Source organism: Notolepis coatsorum, assembly GCF_963971535.1.
Source record: "Notolepis coatsorum genome assembly, chromosome: 7".
NCBI lineage: Eukaryota > Metazoa > Chordata > Actinopteri > Aulopiformes > Paralepididae > Notolepis > Notolepis coatsorum.
This window is the reverse complement of record NC_140171.1, coordinates 25,073,680-25,093,802: the sequence shown is the minus strand read 5'-3', so window position 1 is coordinate 25,093,802 and position 20,123 is coordinate 25,073,680.

Below are 20,123 nucleotides of genomic sequence, written 5' to 3'. Positions count from 1 at the left end.
GGGGCGCAGTAAATAAAAAATGTACACAGGGGATCTACCTTGGAGGTTTAGGTTTAACTTTAAAAGTTAAAACAAGAATTTTAAAATGGACACGATAATTAATGGGGAGCCAATGTAGAGTGGATAAAATAGGGGTTATGTGGGCACGCCTACTTGTCCCAGTTAAAAGCCTTGCCGCTGCGTTTTGAATGATTTGCAAGCGGTTTAGCACAGATTTATCCAGACAGGTAAAAATTGAATTGCAATAGTCCAGGCGTGATGAAATAAAAGCATGGATGATCATTTCCATTTCAGCTCTAGAAACAACAAATCTTAATTTGGCAATGTTTCTGAGCTGATAAAAACATGACCGTGTGAGCTGGTTGACATGGCTGTTAAAAGACATAGAGTCATCAAAAATTACACCTAAGTTCCTCACATGAGGTTTGACACACTGACCTAAGGGTCCAATAGAATTTTTTATAATGGGGATGATGTGGTCGGGAGCAATAATGAGGGCTTCTGTCTTACTTGCATTAAGCTGAAGGAAATTATCAGCCATCCAGCTCTTGATGGCATCGATGCATTCATTAATAATGCAAAAACGATTACACTCACTGGGCTTAAAAGAACAATACAATTGGATGTCATCCGCATAAAATTGATAAAATATTCCATTAAAACGTTTAATAATCTGTGTAACTGAGGGGTACAATTCCCTGACTGTATTGATAAGTATGGTATCATTAAACCACTACCGCTTTATGTACTTTAACTACTGGCCACACAGTACATGATATAGATATGATGAACACTTTCCCACCATGAAACCAAGTCCACACAAATGTATAAGTCGAATATTTAATATATAGCAAAGGGTATATACAACGTTCACTTAATGACATTTATGATTTGAATGCACTTGTAAGGCAAATGAGTATTCGTAGGCAAATCAACATTGAATGTCCAATCTCTGGTTACGCAGGAAGCAAGTATACAACCTGGTTCTTTAGGGAACTATAGCGATGGTACTTAATGATTATAGCTGGATATACTAAAGGGGGGTCCTGCTGGTTGTAAGTCAGTAGGGGGGGGGGTTAGGAGAGCCGCCGGCGATATCCCATCTGGCCAACGATTTCTTGGGAGAATTCAGAGTGCTGAACACGGTGCCCACAGAACCTTGGTCCACAGATGAATACAGTTGGGCCCTCTTGTAGACGGTAGCTGCCGGTCCACAACGAAGAGACGTGAGGCGACCTCACTCGGGGTAGAGCGCCGTCTCACCTGGACTCCTCTCGGGGGGTAGTTCCAACACTCACCAGTGTTGGCTGTTATCCATGGCATAAATCAAAGCACCCAAAGCAAGTAGATAATCCAAGCCGTGTAGGGCTCGCCGTCGTCCGGATAAGGTAATCCAATGTGCAGGTCCACTCGTCCTAGCCCAGAACTCCTCGGATGAAAGCACCACACGTGGTCTGCCCAGCCTGGTTAAGACTCTAGATAACGCGAGGAAACGATGGGGGTACTACTCACTGTATAACTCTAACCGAACGATGCACCATACATAATAGACTATTATTAACTTAATAGAAATACGTCCCACTCGACGGTATAGTGCCAAACTATGACAATTCAACTATTAATCCACACGATGTCTCAATGCCATTCTGAGGCCAAGTTGACCATACTGCACCACACGTGTATCGTGGGTGAGGCTTAACGTCTTGCCACTAGGTTGGAGGGTAAAGAACTAAGGGCTAAGGGACTAAAAGAAAGTTCTACTTTACTTGCGCCATATATATATGCGCTGTGAACAAATAGTACCATTCGTATTTCGCCAGACGTATTCCTACGCGGAACCGGGCTAGTAACGACATGTTCGTCGGCACGATTGAACTTGAACCAAGGGGCTTGGCTGCTGGCGCCAAGTTCTTGTCCAATGAGAGAATGAAACTATTATGGGCTGTTAGTAGACTAAAGGGATATTCAGTGTATATGTACAAGGAATATACAAGGGATATCAAACGATATACAAATACTATTAAATATATATCCATAAATAAATATATATATTCGGTTTAATCTGATCCTTCACAACAATCTGGCTTAGGGGAAACATATATATAGGGAGAACAGCATTGGCCCTAGCACAGAACCCTGCGGAACCCCACAGGACAGTGGGGTAGAGTCCGACATGAACTGACCCACTGACACAGAAAAGCTTCTATCAGCTAGGTAAGATGAGAACCATCTCAGTGCTGACCCAGAGATCCCAAACACATCATTGAACCTACGCACCATAACCACATGATCAACGGTGTCAAAGGCTGCGCTGAGGTCCAATAAAACTAATAGTGAGTGTTTACCATCATCTGCAGCCACTACAATGTCATTGGTAACCTTAAGAAGGGCTGTTTCGGTGGAATGAAATTTCCGAAAGCCTGATTGGAATGGGTCATGCAGATTATGGGTTTCTAGAACCATGAGAAGCTGCTCAGCCACAATTTTCTCCAGCACCTTGGACAGCAGAGGTAGTTTGGAGATTGGTCTATAATTCTCAGGAAGAGAGGGGTCTAGGTTAGCCTTTTTTAAAAGAGGTTGAACTATGGCATGTTTAAAAAGGCTAGGGACAGAACCTGATGCCAGAGAGCGGTTAATTATTGACAGAATTGTGGGACCAATTGAGTCAAGGACCTCTAAAATCAGGGATGAGGGAACAGCATCAAGGGGATTAAAAGAGGGTTTCGTTTTGTGCAGCACTATAGAAACCTGCTCTAAGGTGACTGGAGAGAACGAGTCTAGCAGCGTGAGAGGAGGAGAGACAGTGGTAGGAAGGCTGTCAGAAAGGGATGAGGGGCAGATGCCTGCTCTAACACCACTGACCTTATCCACAAAATAATTCAAAAAGTTATTACAGTCAGTATAAGAATATACAGGTACACATGGAGGCACAGGAGCAACAATAGTATTGATTGTTTCAAACAAAACCCTTGAGTTTCCCTTGTTGGATGATATTAGATTAGCAAAATATGCAGTTCTTGCATCCCTTATCATGTCATTAAACTGGATCAATAGCTCCTTGAGATGTAACCTGTGGACTTCAAGCTTGGAGGCTTTCCATAAACGCTCTGTCTTTCTACACTGACGTCTAAAACTGCGGATAGACTCATTGAACCAGGGAGTAGAATTGGTACGGAAGGCAGGTCTGGATTTAAAAGGAGCAACTATGTCCAAAATAGTGGAACATTGGTCATGAAAAGACTGCACAAGGGACTCTAACTCATTGCAATTGGACAGAACATCAGAGTCAAATAATGTTGAAAATGTATCTGCAGAGTTTTGCTTAATTATACGTCTGTGCGTCATCTGGTTATGAGGGAGCACATCAGAGTTAAAACAAACATCAAAAAGTATACACTTATGGTCACTCAGATGGAAATCCTGGAGGTTGACATTCTTAATGTTTAACCCATGTGAGAAAACTAAATCTAAAGTATGCCCGGCTACATGAGTAGGACCCGAAATATGCTGAACAAAATTAAAAGAGTCAGTAATCGCGAGAAAATCTGATGCAGCCTTTGATGTGACATCATCAACATGAAAATTAAAATCACCGGTGACCAGCACGTTGTCCAGCTTAATCACGGATGTAAGTAACTCAGTAAACTCGGTTAAAAAAAGACTAGTGGAGCCAGGAGGGCGATAAATTAAAATACAATAAAATGGATGCGCTCTGCCAACTATGGTGATTTGTAGTTCAAAGGATTGAAAGGACTCAGAGTTCACTGTCCGACATGCAATACAAGTTTTATGAACCAACGCAAGGCCACCTCCACGACCAGATAGCCATGGAGTGCTAATGGAGCTACAGTTCGGCGGACAGAGTTCATTGAGATGAGTCTGTTCCAGATCTCTTTGCCAAGTCTCTACAAGAAATAGACAGCTTAACTCTTCCCGGACAAAAAGGTCATTTATAATAAAAGACTTGTTGGTTATGGATCGAGGATTGAGGAGGGCCATTTTAATAGTGGAGCTATTCTCTGGGTTAGCTGGAGTACCTATGGATAGTGCGTGCAGGTGACCCAGCCCACAATTGTTGGAATGGGAGCGGGAGGCAGGGAGGAGAGGGCACAATGATAATTAATGTACATCAAATTGTCTCTTTGTAATGTATGTAGGCCTACAGGTAGCTGCGTAATAGGCTCTTCGTAAGTTACAGCTTGGAGGGGCTGCACTTGTGACATGTCATGGTGGAGGGAGTGGTGCTGAGAAGACCTATAGTCCTGACATCACTTTGAGGCAGACCTGACATAGCAGTGGAAATTGCTAGCTAGGACTTTTCTTCCCTTGGTGTTGGGATGTAATCTGTCACGGTACAGGCTAGGTTTTTTCCAAAATGCATCAAAGTTGCTGACGTAACCAAAACCACGAGCATCGCAAATTCCAGATAACCATCTATCAGCACTGTATGTCCGGCTAAAATTTTCGGAGCCTCGGTCAAGAGTGGGGAGTAAACCAGAGAATATACATTTTTTCCCCAGGCATTCTATAATCATTCCCAGTGTCTTGTAATCATTGCCTAGCTTGATTGACCCCCCCTTACCCCGGATGTCATTTGTGCCAACATGGACAATCACTGTGTGTGCTGACTTGTTGCGTTCAACAATACCTGGGAGGAATTGAATTAAATCCAGAATTTTAGCCCCGGAGTAAGAGTATGAGATGGCATTTGGGATGAAAACAGAGGTAGTGGAGGGCCCTTGTGGATGCATTAGCACCTCCCTGTGATGTAGAGCCGCATCTTACCTGTATTTCAGTGCCTTTGGGGGGAAAAAACAACATTGTATAAGAGAGGTTGTTTTTATTACATACAAAGACAATGGGAAATCCTGGAAATTCCCCAATAAGTTCAGATATTCCGTTTGGCAGATTTCTATGGTTTTGTGATGGTTATAGCGAGAGTAACCCCCCTGCACAAAAAGGGCAACAAATTAGACCCAGGCAACTACCACCCTGTTTCTATTCTTACCTCCATCTCGAAAGTCATGGAAAAAATAGAATACGAACAGGTCGAAAAGTACCATGCGGGAAAAAATCTAATCTTCGAATTCCAATCTGGCTTCAGAACATCCCACTCCACTGACACGTGCCTTCTCTATTTGAACGACCACATCAAACAAGAGGTAGACGCGGGCAAATACTGCAGCATGGTCATGCTGGACCTACAAAAGGCCTTCGACACTGTCAATCACTCCATTCTGATTGACAAGCTAAAAGCAATTTGTTTTCAAGTTCAAGTTTCTTTAATAGTTGTCATACAGAAGTACAGAATACTTTTATACAAAATGCTTCTTTCTGTTATGCTCCAGAGACTGTGCTAGACAAAAGATAAGTATGAATAAAATAGTATAGCATGTAAAAATAGAAGTAAAAAATAGAAGTCACGTACGTAGACACAGTGTTCAGTATATACATATGTACAAGTTACCATACAATATACAATATACTATGCAGTATACTAATATACAATATACTATATAGTGCAAAGCAGAAATGGGATGAGGTACAATTTAGGTACAATTTGGTGTACTGAGGTATGGGTTGTAGTGCAAATGCTTTACCAATCAATATAAAGTGTGTTTAGGTGTTCTAAAGTGTGGAGAGTGGGTGCTGCAGTGTGTTGTTTGTTTAAAGTGAGTGTGTGCGTGTGGATGTGTGTGTTGTGAGTGCATTTGATGGTTGTTGCATAGTGTTATTGTTCGTTGAGCAACCTGATGGCCTGGGGATAGAAGCTTCTTCTGAGTCTTTCTGTGCTTGCCATGAGACTCCGGTATCGCTTGCCTGACCGCAGCAGTTCAAAGAGGCAGTTGTTTGGGTGGCTGGAGTCCTTGATGATTCTCTTAGCCTTACCCCTGCACCGCTTGTTGTAAATGTTCTGGAGAGTGGGAAGCCCCCCTCCAATTGTGCGTTCGGCTGAACGTGCCACTCTCTGTAGTCTGCTACGGTCTTGTGCGGTGCTATTCCCAAACCAGGAGGTGATATTGCCAGTCAGGATGCTCTCTATTGTACATGAGTAGAAGTTCTTAAGGATCTTCTGACTGACTTGGAACTTCCTTAGGCGCCTGAGGAAGTAGAGGCGTTGTCGTGCCTTCTTCACAACACTGTCAATGTGTGTGGTCCATGTCAAGTCCTCGGCTATGTGGACTCCGAGGTACTTGAAACTGTTCACTCTCTCAACCGGTGCCCCGTCGATGCTGAGGGGGCTGTAGTCCCTGACCCCCGACCTCCTAAAGTTCACAATCATCTCCTTTGTTTTGCTGACGTTCAGGGAGAGGCTGTTCTCCTGGCACAATCCCGCCAGGACCTTGACCTCTTCCAGGTAGGCCCTCTCGTCGTTTGCAGAGATCAGGCCCACCACTACTGTGTCGTCAGCTTAAAAAGTTATAGCCCTGCAAAGAAGGGGAACTTTTCCATAGACAAATAGAGCTGGCAAGGGATGGTATATCATGAATTTAGCCTTAGGCAATCAAAGTGTTAATTGATTGTTGTTGATGATTATTGATGATGACTTTGTAATACTCAATGACACTGTAAATGAGGGTTGACTCAAAAGTCAATATAAAGATTGAATTGATGAAAAATAAGACACAACATGATAAAATAACATAAACTAGACCACAGGTATATATCCCTGAAATTACCTGAATCCTCAATGACAACTTTGAAGTGATGGATAACTAAATAGTTTTTTAAATTTTTTGTTTTTATCATGAGTTATCATGAGTGCCTTTTCTGCAGTTCAGCTGTAACAAGAACCCTCCCTCTTGAAACAAGCCATTTAGAATTGCAGCCCCCATCGGCGTAGTTAGTAAGACCTCTTTTCTACCTAAAATGTAACCTGAAATAATATTGATAAATGTATAATACATCTGAAAACATTTGTAAAGGTAAGATTGCTATTAGATTACTAGATCTTGAGTGTTGAGTCATATTTGATCTGCAACGTCTAGTCTGAAAGTTTGATCTGAATTTTGTCTGATGGTACAGGCCGGTGAACCACTGCTAGATGGTGGATGAGCAGCCTGCTCGTTACTGGCACAGAAATAGGACTGAAACAGAGTATACAGGCTGCTAAAATGCATAATCTGAGTGTTTTTTCTTTTTTAACAAAACATTTTTAAAGACATGTTTAGGGGAACAATATTAACTCAAATATGTCCCATTTAACACATTGGTTGCCGTTCATGAACATTCTCGTTTCTGTGGCCCAGCGGTTGAGTGGCGGAAACGAAGATTCTCGTTTCTGGGTTGTTTTAATTTTTTTTCGATTTTCCTATGCTTAACAGTCACACAGACATCCCTGGCTGGTTTTTGGGCCGTGACATGCTATTCCGATATAGTTTTACTAGGTGGCAGTCTCTCCTGTAACACAATTGTAACAGAAATAGGGTGGCTCTGGTGCATTTGGCAATTGAAATGCATCTCTAGGATTGGTCAATACTAAAGGTGACAAGCTGTGCAGGTATATAAGGAATCACACATACAGCTATCTCTGAAGAGTGTCGGCGTTGAGTTGGAGAGTTGTTTATTGAGAGAGAGAGTATTATTCAGACAGAGAGATTATTCAGAGAGCGCATTTTAGTAGTAGTATTCGTAATAGTAGTGTAGTGTTCGTACTTTAGTAGCAGTAGTAGTAGTAGTAGTAGTAGTAGTAGTAGTAGTAGTAGTAGTAGTAGTAGTGGCAACGCGGAACTCGCAAGCGGGTGAAACCGGTCTTATTTGACATGCCCTGAGTGGGAGTCAAACCCCGGTCTCCCGCACCGCGGGCGACATCGCAGACCACTATACCAAGAGGTGAATTAATTTCTAAGTAATGGGTCTGGATGCCTTTTAAGGGGAGTGAGTTTTACTTGCAGTACCGCTACGTGCCACAGTCACTTCACAACACATGAAGTCCATCGTGACTGTGGATATACTCACGGACCTCCGTTACATGGGTACGAGTACAGGACTTTGAATTTGATTCGGATACCACCGACTCAGGACCCGAGACGGACTGGTTACCAAGTGCAGGTAAGATACCGACATTTACAGCATGCGCTATCATAAATTAGCACATTATTTTCAATTGGAACATGCACGTACATTATCCAGCATCTGCCTAGTATGTGTTGAGAGCAGATGTGTATATATATTATATGTCATGTGCAATTGTAAATGCATGTTTACTGTGTTCTCGACAACGATGTCCTTTTTACTCTCGTCTCACCCATCACATAAAGATCCTACACTGCCACACCTGGTTAGGTCGGGGGGGGGGGGGGGGGGGAGAATTGCAATTCTCTGTATGTTTTAGAAGTGACATTTTACTTTGTGATCCCAGTCTCAGAAGACGATTTCTCCGGCGACGATGGAGGAACTGCTAGCCGGCCAACCACACCATCCATCTTAGGTGAGAACAAGGCTATAATAATATGTGGTGCGGCATTGCACATGCACAGACATGTAGATAAAATGTCACAATGAATCTAATGTATACATTTGTTACGTTCATGTGATTCCAGAACCAGAGGAGGAAGAGGAGGAGGAGGTCACGGTCACCACAGGGGAAGCATCTAATTCTAGGCAGAGGGGTAAGCTATCAGGCCTCACTCTTTCACACACACACTCACTCATTCACTCACACAAAGTTTCTAACTACCTGTTATAGGAATGTTTGTCTACAGTAGGGTGTACGGGTAGGCTAGTTATGGTAATAATTGTATATTTGTATAATTGACAGGTCGAGGGAGGCAAAGGGGACGAGGTGCTTGTGCAAGGAGCAAGTCAGCGGCTCGTTCCGGGAGCCAGGAGACCTGGCGTCATGAGGGCTGGGTGCCTAATGAAATGCCATTCACAGCCAGCCCAGAACCACCTGAGTCTCTTCCTGAAAGAGGAGTTCCTGTCCAACATCGCTGCTCAGACCAACACCTACGCTGAGCAAAGCATCGCCCTTCTTGACCCAGCCCTGATTTACAGCAGGGCTCTTTCTTGGAAGCCTGTCGGGATGGAGGAGGTGAGGCGCTTCCTTTGCCTGTTCTTCCTGACCGGCATCATCAGGAAGCCTGCACTTCATATGTGTTGGTTAACAGACGGGTTGTTTCATACCCCGCATGTCATGGCGACGATGCCTAGAAATAGGTTCCAACTGATCTGGCGATTCCTGCACTTCAGTGACAATAATGATCTAGATGCCAATGACACGCTATACAAAGTACAACCATCTGTTGTCGCGGTTCCGGGAGCTGTTCCAGCCCAGCCGCGAAATCGCCATCGACGAGGGAATGATGGCATGGCGTGGGCGCCTGGCCTTCCGGGTCTACAATCCCACGGATCAAGTCGTACATGCTATGCGACTCGCGTACTGTGGGCAAGCGGGGACCCTCGCGGACACCGTTGTCTGGCTCCTAGGATGCCTGGCTGGGCAGGGCTACATACTGTACATGGACAACCTGTACAATTCTGTGGCCCTGTCCGACAGGCCCCTACACTTGCGGACCGACATCTGTGGTACCCTGAGGAAACACAGGGGGGAACCGCCGGAGATAAGGGGCGCATCTAATGCCGAACTTGAGGTGGGGGGGACCATGGCCAAACACAACAACCGGGTCATTGTCCTAGCATGGAGGGACACAAAAATAGTGAAGATGATGAGCAGCTTTCACCAGGACACATTTGAGGCCGCCCACGTGTGGCAAAGAGGTCAGAGAGAGAGGGTTGCCGTACAGAAGCCGACATGTGTGGTGGCCTATAATGAATGCATGAATGGTGTTGATAAGTTGGATCAGAACCTTGCTTATTACCCTTGTATAAGGAAGAGTGAAAAGTGGACCAAGAAGTTTGTGTTGTATTTGTTTCAAATAGCTATGTTCAATGCGTTTGTTTTGTACAGATGCAGAAACCCAGCAGGACAGCACAGGACAATGCTCCAATTCATCACCAGTGTGGTGCGGCACACAACAGGGGATGGTGAGGAGGCGGGATTGAGGAGGCAGGTGGTGGTGAGGCAGCAGGGGATGGAGAGGAGGCGGGGATGGAGGAGGCAGGTGGTGGTAAGGCAGCAGGGGATGATGAGGAGGCGGTGGATTGAGGAGGCAGGTGGTGGTGAGGCAGCAGGGGATCGTGAGGAGGCAGGTGGGGGTGAGGAGGAGGCGGGGGCTGAGGAGGTGGTAGGGGCTGAGGAGGTGGGGGGTGGCAGGCGGCGGTGCAAGGAACCTAGGGCCACAACACAGGACCCGCAGAGTAGATTGGTTGGTGGCATTGGGGCACATGGTACAGCGACGTACACAGCCACGCCGATGAAAAAGTATCCAACTGCAGGGTGTGTAGTAAGCGTGGCAAAAGACACGAAACAAGGTTCTATTGCACATCCTGCAGTGTCCCACTTCATCGTGGAGAGTGTTTCACTCTCTACCATACAAAGAGAGATTATGCTAGCTGAGGGTAATAATCCCTCTTCGTATGGCACAGAGTGAAACACGTGGCTGTGTACTTCCCCGTACCATGTGTAACAATCTGCATTAGTTTAGCATAGTAGTAGTATAGTGTTTTGTAAATATGTAAATAGTGTTTTGTAAATATGTAAATATTGCACATATGTGAATATCTCACAATCAAGGTTATAAAACACACAGTACAACTGTGAATGGTTTCACAGTAGCACAGTGGGTAGTGGGTAAAACAAATGTGTTGCACAGGGATATTTGGACCACTATTGTAAATATGGCATTGGCATAGGCATTCTTGGTTCACCTTCACAGCAATATAGTGATCTAGCTTGTCAACACCATTCATCATTGTCCTGTGGGAACAGTGGCGGCTGGTCAATAGGGGCGCTAGAGCGCCGCCCTCCCTGGTTAAAAGAGAGAAGAAGAAGATTTTTTTTCTTTTTAAGAGCCCTAGAAATCAAATAAACATGTTTAAAATGAATAATATTTACTCATTTTAAGTATGTTTGTGTTTCCAATGCACAATATAACGTTAATATATCAAATATAAATAATTGTTTTCATGAACAGGAAGTGACTGTCTGCTAGAGAATAATACCGCCTCTATACTTTCCATAGCCGCATTTCTCCTGGGCTAGACGCATAGCGCTTACAGTGGGCGTGCACTGGTTTCATCACTGTACTGTTGCAGCCAATCAGTGCGTAATTCGCTGTGCGTTGAAATATGATGTATTATGATGGAAACCGGGCGCGTTTCCAAGCGATCTATTATCATCTAAGCAAGCAGCGTCAATAATTTCCGTAGCTGCATTTCTCGGAGACGCTCTCTGATTAGCCGACGTCAGTTTCTACACTGGGAAAGCTTAGCCACTCTTCGTTCGAAGTAGGTTAAGGTAACGTTAGAGTTTGTCTTAGAGCGTGACGGCAAGTTCTTTCGACGGTTAAGCTTAGGCACTCTTTCAAAGTTGGTTATGGTTAGAGTTTGTCTTAGAGCAGGGCGATAGGAATGCCAGGCTGTTCGACGCGGAAATGGGCAAAGACACAGCTCGTCACTCACAGTACTTGTTGCCTAACTTGGCTAACAAGAAGCTATATATGGATGCAGTGGACATGGATGGACATCAACACAGTCTGGACACAGTGGATATACTTTATCAAGCCCTTCTGCCTGCTGGACAGTGGTGCGTTTCAAGTTAACTCGCGATATCTCTCTCTCTCTCTCTCTCTCTCTCTCTCTCTCTCTCTCTCTCTCTCTCTCTCTCTCTCTCTGTTAGAGCGATGCTGTGTTGTTGTTGAACTAATTAATTTCGCTGCGGGGGGGCCATAATGACCCGGACAATGAATGGTAACTTGTTAAAAAGGAGAGAGAGAGAGAGAGAGAGAGAGAGAGAGAGAGAGAGAGAGAGAGAGAGAGAGAGAGAGAGAGAGAGAGAGAGAGAGAGAGAGAGAGATGTGCGCGTGTTTGTGTAGGGCATATTGGAAGCGTGGCTGCATTTGACTGACTGTGATCATATATTGATTGATGGCAATGGTGATAGTTGTACCTACTTAAATATTCGCCAATGCATGGTACATGTTTGCAAAATGTTTGGTATAGCGCCCCTCATGGAGAAGAATGCACCGGCCGCCACTGTGTGGGAAGCTGGTGATCATCTTGTGTATATATAGTCAATAGCAGTGTATATGTCTGTACGCTGTATTGTAAATATTTCACTATCGAGGTTATAAAATACACAGTACAACTGTGTGAATGGCTTCATAGTGGGTAGTTGTACTGTACGCTGTATTGTAAATTATGTCACCATCAAGGTTATAAATGCACAGTTGTGCGCAACTGTGAACATTAAAAATACATTTATTCACTCTTCATCCAAGTTTGTCATAGTAAAATACAATATTTATAATTTGAAATGTTTTTTTTACGATGGACCTACACCGTCAGAGTCAGATTTGATCAGTCAGAGATTTTATTTGGTTGTTACATCCCAATGTATTTGCACAGTATAATGCACAGTACAACTGTGAATGGTTTCATAGTGGGTAGTTGTACTGTACGCTGTATTTATATGTCACCTTCAAGATTATAATGTACAGTTGTGTGCAACTGTGAACAGTAAAAATACATTTGTTCACTCTTCATCCAAGTTTCAAGTGTGTGTATTTGCTTCCCCAGTGTGTCTATGGACGAATCCACATTGGAATACAGGTACATAGCAAACACTGTCTACAACTAATCCAGTACAGCAGAGTAGAAACGGTAGAGAAATTAAAAACAGTCTAAATAAATGTGTTATAACTTATTTATTTAGTGCGCCCCCCCCCCCCCACCCCTGATGGTGGTTGATAATATAACTAGACGTTTGTGGTATTGTTACCTTTGACTGGGACATATTACTACCTTTTTTCTGTGATTCTAGACATTCTATACATTTTGTCCCGTCCCGTCCCCCGTCCCCCCCACTTCAATGTTGGTTTGGATAACGGTCTTTGATGCGGTCTTGTTACCTTTGACCGTGAAATAATGTGTGATCATAAAATATAGCTGAAACAGCCACGAAACGTTGGCATCCTGACAGCCCAATGCGCAAAACGCAAGGCACTGAAAGTGTTAAAAATGACTATTATGTAGGGCAACAAGTGTGGATTTTTATAAAATATTCACATCAAATACTGAAATGGGAATAACAAAATATATAAAAAGCTTCTGTAAATCACCAGCTACTTTTCTTAAAAGGAGACATATTTAGGCACTGGGCAAAAATGCCATAATGCACTCCTTGCTGTTTTGGCCAGGGTTTGAAGCCTTTAGATTAACAAGCCTAAACACGCTGTTCTGAATTGCTTACCCCTCAATGTTGTCACAATGGGATGATTTAGCTTTGATTAATCAATCAATTAGCTGTGCTTTTTGGAGCCAGGAACACACAACGCTGCTTACCTAATGTACTGCCCAGCCTGTAAAATATTTTTACACTTGGGTGTGTGGTAGCCAGGCAGGGAAGGAAATAATTACTTAAATTATTTGGTGTGTTGCTACAGAACGCTGTCTTCAATACTAGGGAAGAAAATATAAATAATATAAAATAAATCATTATTCTATAATTAGACTAGTTTCTTTGAAACAAACTTTAGATACCATAGACTTCCATAGACTATAAGTGAAAGTGAAAAGGTGTTTTGCTAAAAGTGGAAACCGGTGTGTAATTTTTAGAAAATATCTGTTAAAGTTTGTTCAGCATCTTGTACAAAACCCCAAACACATTATAGTTGCTTAGTGATTGGTGTAGGAGCCTATGTAAGTTTCAGTATTCTCTGTCTATGGTTTAAACTGTATGGTGTATTAATAATAACTTTATTTATATAGCACTTTTCATACAAGATGCAGCCCAAAGTGCTTCACATTACATGATAAAAGAAAGATAAAACAATGAATAATAACAGATTAAAAAAAGAAAAGAAGAAAAAAAGAACATAGTAAACCACACAGTCAAAATCACAAGTAAAGAAAATGGATAAAATCAAGTATTTAAAGAAAAATAATAAACAGTTGCTAATTAAAAGCAATATTAAAAAGGTATGTTTTCAACTGTTGTTTATAGATGTCCACTGAGCCAGCCTCTCTAATATTTTTTGGGATTGTGTTCCAGAGCTGTGGTGCATATTTTAAAAGCAGATGCCCCAATTTTCCTTTGGGGCACCCCAGGAACAATTAAAATACCAGCTGTGGAGGACCTTAGGGCTTGTGAGGGGACATAAAAGGACAAGAGATTGGAAATGTACGATGGTGCTAAATTGTTAAGAGCTTTACAAACAAGTAGAAGGACTTTAAAATCAATTCTAAAAGATACAGGGAGCCAATGCAATGCTGCTAAAACTGGAGTAATATGCTCTCTCTTCCTTGTTTTTGTTAAAAGTCTAGCAGCAGAGTTCTGAATTAGCTGTAGCTTGTCTATTGATTTTTTTGGAAGACCAGTAAAAAGAGCATTGCAATAGTCCAGTCTGCTTGAAATAAAAGCATGAATCAATTTCTCAGCATCCTGTTGGGTTAAAAACAATCGAACTTTAGCAATGTTTCTTAGATGGAAAAAGGCTGTTTTGGTCACCACAATGAGAGTTTACCCAAATCAAAAACCCTGGGTAGACAAATCCGTCCGTGAAGCTCTGAGAGCGCGCACCAACGCATACAACGACGGCCTAGTGGCAGGCAACATGAATGACCACAAGGTGGCGCGATACAACGTAAGGAGGACAGTGACAGAGGCCAAACGGCGCTACAAGGATAAAATTTAACTCCAGTTTGAACAGGCTGACTCTAGAGCTATGTGGCAGGGGCTCAAAACGATGACAGACTACAAAGGCGCCTCCCTCAAACTGAACAGTGACATCTCCTTAGCAAATTACCTCAATACCTTCTATGCGAGGTTTGATGCTGGTAATAACAACACCAGCCCACAAGCCACGGCAATGGGGGGGGGGGGGGGGGTCTGCTGCTGAGGGAGACTCAGTGTTCAGGGTAACAGAGCATGAGGTGAGGCGGACCTTTAAAAAAGTGAACATCAGGAAGGCAGCAGGTCCGGACGGCATCCCCGGCCGCGTCCTAAAAGTCTGTGCCGACCAACTGGCCCCGGTATTCACTGACATATTTAACCTGTCCTTAGAACAGGCTGTCATCCCCACCTGCCTGAAGAAGTCCACTATTATCCCTGTACCCAAAAAATCCAAGCCTGCTTGCCTCAACGACTACCGCCCTGTAGCTCTCACCTCCATAGCCATGAAGTGCTTTGAGAAGCTAGTAAAGGGCTACATCTGTTCCTCCCTCCCCATCAACATGGACCCCCTGCAATTTGCATACCGCCCCAACAGGTCCACGGAGGACGCCATAGCCCATGTGCTGCACACAGCAGCATCACACCTGGACAAGAGGCAGGGGAACTATGTGAGAATGCTATTCATCGACTACAGCTCGGCATTCAATACCATAGTCCCCTCCATACTCATAGCCAAGCTCAGGGACCTGGGCTTGAACTATGACCTCTGCCAGTGGGTCTTGGACTTCCTGACGGGCAGACCCCAGGTGGTGAGAGCAGGCAACTGCACCTCCTCATCCATCACCCTCAACATAGGGGCCCCCCAGGGCTGTGTTCTGAGTCCCCTCCTCTACTCCCTGTACACACACGACTGTGTGGCTCAGCGGAGTAGCAATACAATCATCAAATTTGCTGACGACACAGTGGTGGTGGGCCTGATCTCTGCCAACGACGAGAGGGCCTACCTGGAAGAGGTCAAGGTCCTGGCGGGATGGTGCCAGGAAAACAGCCTCTCCCTGAACGTCAGCAAAACAAAGGAGATGATTGTGGACTTCAGGAGGTCGGGGCCAAGGACTACAGCCCCCTCAGCATCGACGGGGCACCGGTTGAGAGAGTCAACAGCTTTAAGTACCTCGGAGCCTACATATCCGAGGACTTGACATGGACCACACACATTGACAGTGTTGTGAAGAAGGCACGACAACGCCTCTACTTCCGCAGGCGACTAAGGAAGTTCCAAGTCAGTCAGAAGATCCTTAAGAACTTCTACTCATGTACAATAGAGAGCATCTTGACTGGCAACATCACCTCCTGGTTTGGGAATAGCACTGCACAAGACCGAAGCAGACTACAAAGAGTGACACGTTCAGCCAAACGCACAATTGGAGGGGGGCTCCCCACCCTCCAGAACATCTACAACAAGCGTTGCAGGGGCAAGGCTAAGAGAATCATTAAAGACTCCAGTCACCCGAACAACTGCCTCTTTGAACTGCTGCGGTCAGGCAAGCGATACCGGAGTCTCAAGGCGAGCACAGAAAGACTCAGAAGAAGCTTCTATCCCCAGGCCATCAGGCTGCTAAACGAACAATGAACACTACACAACAACAACCATCAAACGCACATAGCACACACATCCACACGCACACACTCACTTTAAACAAATACACTGTAGCACCCACTCCACACACTTTATAGCACACACCCACTTTAAACAAACACACTGTAGCACCCACTCCCCACACTTTATATTGATTGATGAAGGATTGCACTACAACTCGTACACCTTACTGTAAATTGTACCTAAATTGTACCTCATCCATTTCTGCTTTGCACTATATAGTACTGTACATTAGTACACTGCATAGTATTGTATATTATATGGTAACTCAGTTACGTCTATTCTGCGTCGAACATTGTACATATGTCTATACTGAACACTGTGACCTCATTTTCTACTTCTAAATTACATGCTATACTATGTTATTTGATACTATCTTGTCTAGCACAGTCTCTGGAGCGTAACAGTAAGAAGCATTTTGTATGAAAGTATTCTGTACTTCTGTATGACAACTATTAAAGAAACTTGAAACTTGAACCTTATTTATGTGGGTATTAAAACTTAAATCAGAGTAGAAAATTACACCTAGGCTAGTTACTTCCGGTTTATTCTGGTGAGCCAAACTTCCCAACCCATTAAAAAGTGCTTCCCTATTGGCTTCAGGGCCTACTAAAAGAATTTCTGTCTTGTCTTCATTTAGTTTAAAAAAATTATCGCTCTTCCATCGATCAATTGCAGACAAACAGGTAGTCAAGGAGCATAAAGCGTTTGGATCTTTTGGCTCGACAGAAATATACAATTGGGTGTCGTCGGCGTAGCTATGGAAGTCAACATTGTGTTTTCTGATAATATCACCTAGAGGTAACATATAGTGAAAAAAGAAGAGTATTGTTAGTTGTACTTTAGGTGGTGGGCGAGTTCACATGGGTTTTTTTGGTGGCAATAGTATAGTTCATATGGGATTTCATTCACCTTTTCACTTGTGTTGACATTTTACGGAGAGAGGGGGTGAGCTCAGGGAGCGTATATTTGCTGTGAAAAAGCGCAAGATCGCAACAGTATCCGTTTATGTATTTACGTGTGTGTCATTAGGTGAAAGAATAAATTGTTTAAACTAGGGATGCTCGATATTGGCTTTTTTACCGATACCGATACCGATATTGTCCAACTCTTAATTTCCGATACCGATATCAACCGATACCGATATATGCAGGGTTCCCCCCCCCCCCCAAAAAAACGGAATAATTTCAGGTAATTAACATTACATATATATCATGTCATCTAATTAACACAACATTATGCATACTTTGACAATAAATAAAATAATAATTTGTTCTTACTTGCTTGCCTGGGTAAATAAAGGTTAAATAAATGTTAAAAAAAATATATAAATAAAGATATATACCGATACCGATATTTTCCGATATCACATTTTTATGCCAATATCGGCCGATAATATCGGTAGGCCGATAATATCGGACATCCCTAGTTTAAACGCATATTCTGGACGTGGAACTGAATTATTATACGATGCGCGTCACAGTGTTTATACTCCTCTGTTAGGCTCTTTTTGACAGCCTACCTGTAGCCGCAACAATTGGTTTATATGTTTTATGAAACAACTGTTTTTCAACGGTCATGGACGCAGCGGGGAATCCATAATATTTCCAACATTGTTGTTCAGGGATATAAATATAGCTGCAGGCAGCAGTGACATATTACCACACCTGACAAATGTGCTAACAGATCCTCTGAGCTCCCTTGATTAGGTGAAGTTTGACATTGGCTGAAGTGGATTGATTATTCTATGCCCCGAAATGTCAGTATCAGTGATAATATGGATTCCCCCCGACCGTAGCTGCAGATCCTGGGTGTGAACTCAATAACTCAAATAGCTATCATTAGAGTCAAATTTGCGGTGCACATTCATGACCCAAAAAGGAAGAACCCGATTTTAGTGACCTCATGACCTTTCTCCTAGCGCCACCATCAGGCCAAACTACTCTCCACCGCACTGCCCCTATCCCCCAACTCCACCTCAAGCGCATTCATGAGAGAACCCAACACCGCACACAGTGCTGTCTGTTGCCAGTCTTGTGCATGATTATATGCGAATGGCACGGTAGTTTTGAGAACACATTGGCTGCACTGGGTAGATAGGAACTACCCTCTCTAGCTTTATCAATTTAGTTGGTTCCTTCATGAATGTGCACAGCAAATTTCATGTTAACACTTTGATTACCACTGGTGAACATGGTAAAACGTGGTTAAATGCCACCACCCACTTCAATGATAGCGTTGTGAACGCATAATCTCTGTCTTAAATTATGTGTCTAAACTGCCGTCGTTTATCAATGACTTGTTTGCAGTCAACATTGTCGAAACGGATTGTTTTTTAATCGGTTCATTTCCGTTTTATAGCGTTTTGAAAAGCCCTCGTTTTTCAGGAAAATATACAGATTCCGTGATAAACGGCATTTACTGGAATATTCTGGCATACACAAAAACGTTGTCATTTTTCGGCCTATTTATGAATAGTTTTCAAATAAACGCTAGATTATCGATTATTATGTGTACTTATGCACGCTATAGAAGCGGGCTGAAATATCGATTATCTTATTTCCTGATCAGCGCGCACACACAGACACACACACACACACACATATGGGACACGTTGATATATCTGTGGAAAAAGCTCTGATTACCCTAAGACTGGTAAAATAGATTCCTTACCTCAGATCAGATGTTATCCAAAAAGAGTATTCCAATTCCTGATCGCCATTCCAAATATCGATCGCGTTTATTGATTCAGCGTTGGGTACTGTAAATATATATTCCACCCGTTTTCCGGGCCGGCGATCAACTTGGGTCGGCTTGACGGAAAAGTTAAATGATGTCACCAAAATCAACCAATCCTCTTGGGGTCACGAAGTGTGCACAGCAAATGTCATGGCAATCCCGCCGTCACTTGTCGACATATCTCGGCCACTTGCAGACCTACTCACAGACGGGACCGATTACATAACCTCCTTGGCAGGGTTCAAATGAATGGGATAGTAACGCACACCAAGGGTTGTAGTGAGACACTGATCACTGGAGGTAGACTTGAAAGTAGGAACAAAAGTGTTGCACACTGGTTCCATATGCATTTCTCTTTTATTTAGACCACGTTTCAGCCATCAGGCCTTCTTCAAGATCAACAATAATACTAGGACGCAGGAACACTTATTCAAGATGGCACACCAGCTTTCAGAGGATTCTTCTGTAGTTTCTTTATTGCCCAGTATGGGTTCCTTCTGCCAGACCTCAGGGAATGACTCTGTGTCTGATGTAATCACTCAAAGTGATTGCATGTTGGTGGGTTTTGACCCAGCATCTGGAAAAGGTTGAACAGCTCATTGGAGACTTCTGTAGACTGTAGCAGTGACTGAACAAACATCCACTGCAGATACCTTCTCTCTGGTGTCGGCTGAATTCAAATGATCCTGGGCATGTCTGGCGGTCAGGATCTAACCATTCTGTTTACTGTATAGTCGACGTCTTGGAGCTCTTTTTATTGGGTGCAATATATTAAAATCAAAATGTAATAAGTACTGTATCACTTTTCAAAAAACGGAATGCCAGTAAGACTTTAAGGCCCAGCACAATGCATATCAGTGTACCCAGAGGAACCTTTGTTTCGCATTTTGGAGGCATAGAACAGAATGGATGGTTTGGTATTAAAATGTTTTTCCTAACAAAACATAGCTTTTCCTTGCTGTGTGTGTGTGTGTGTGTGTGTGTGTGTGTGTG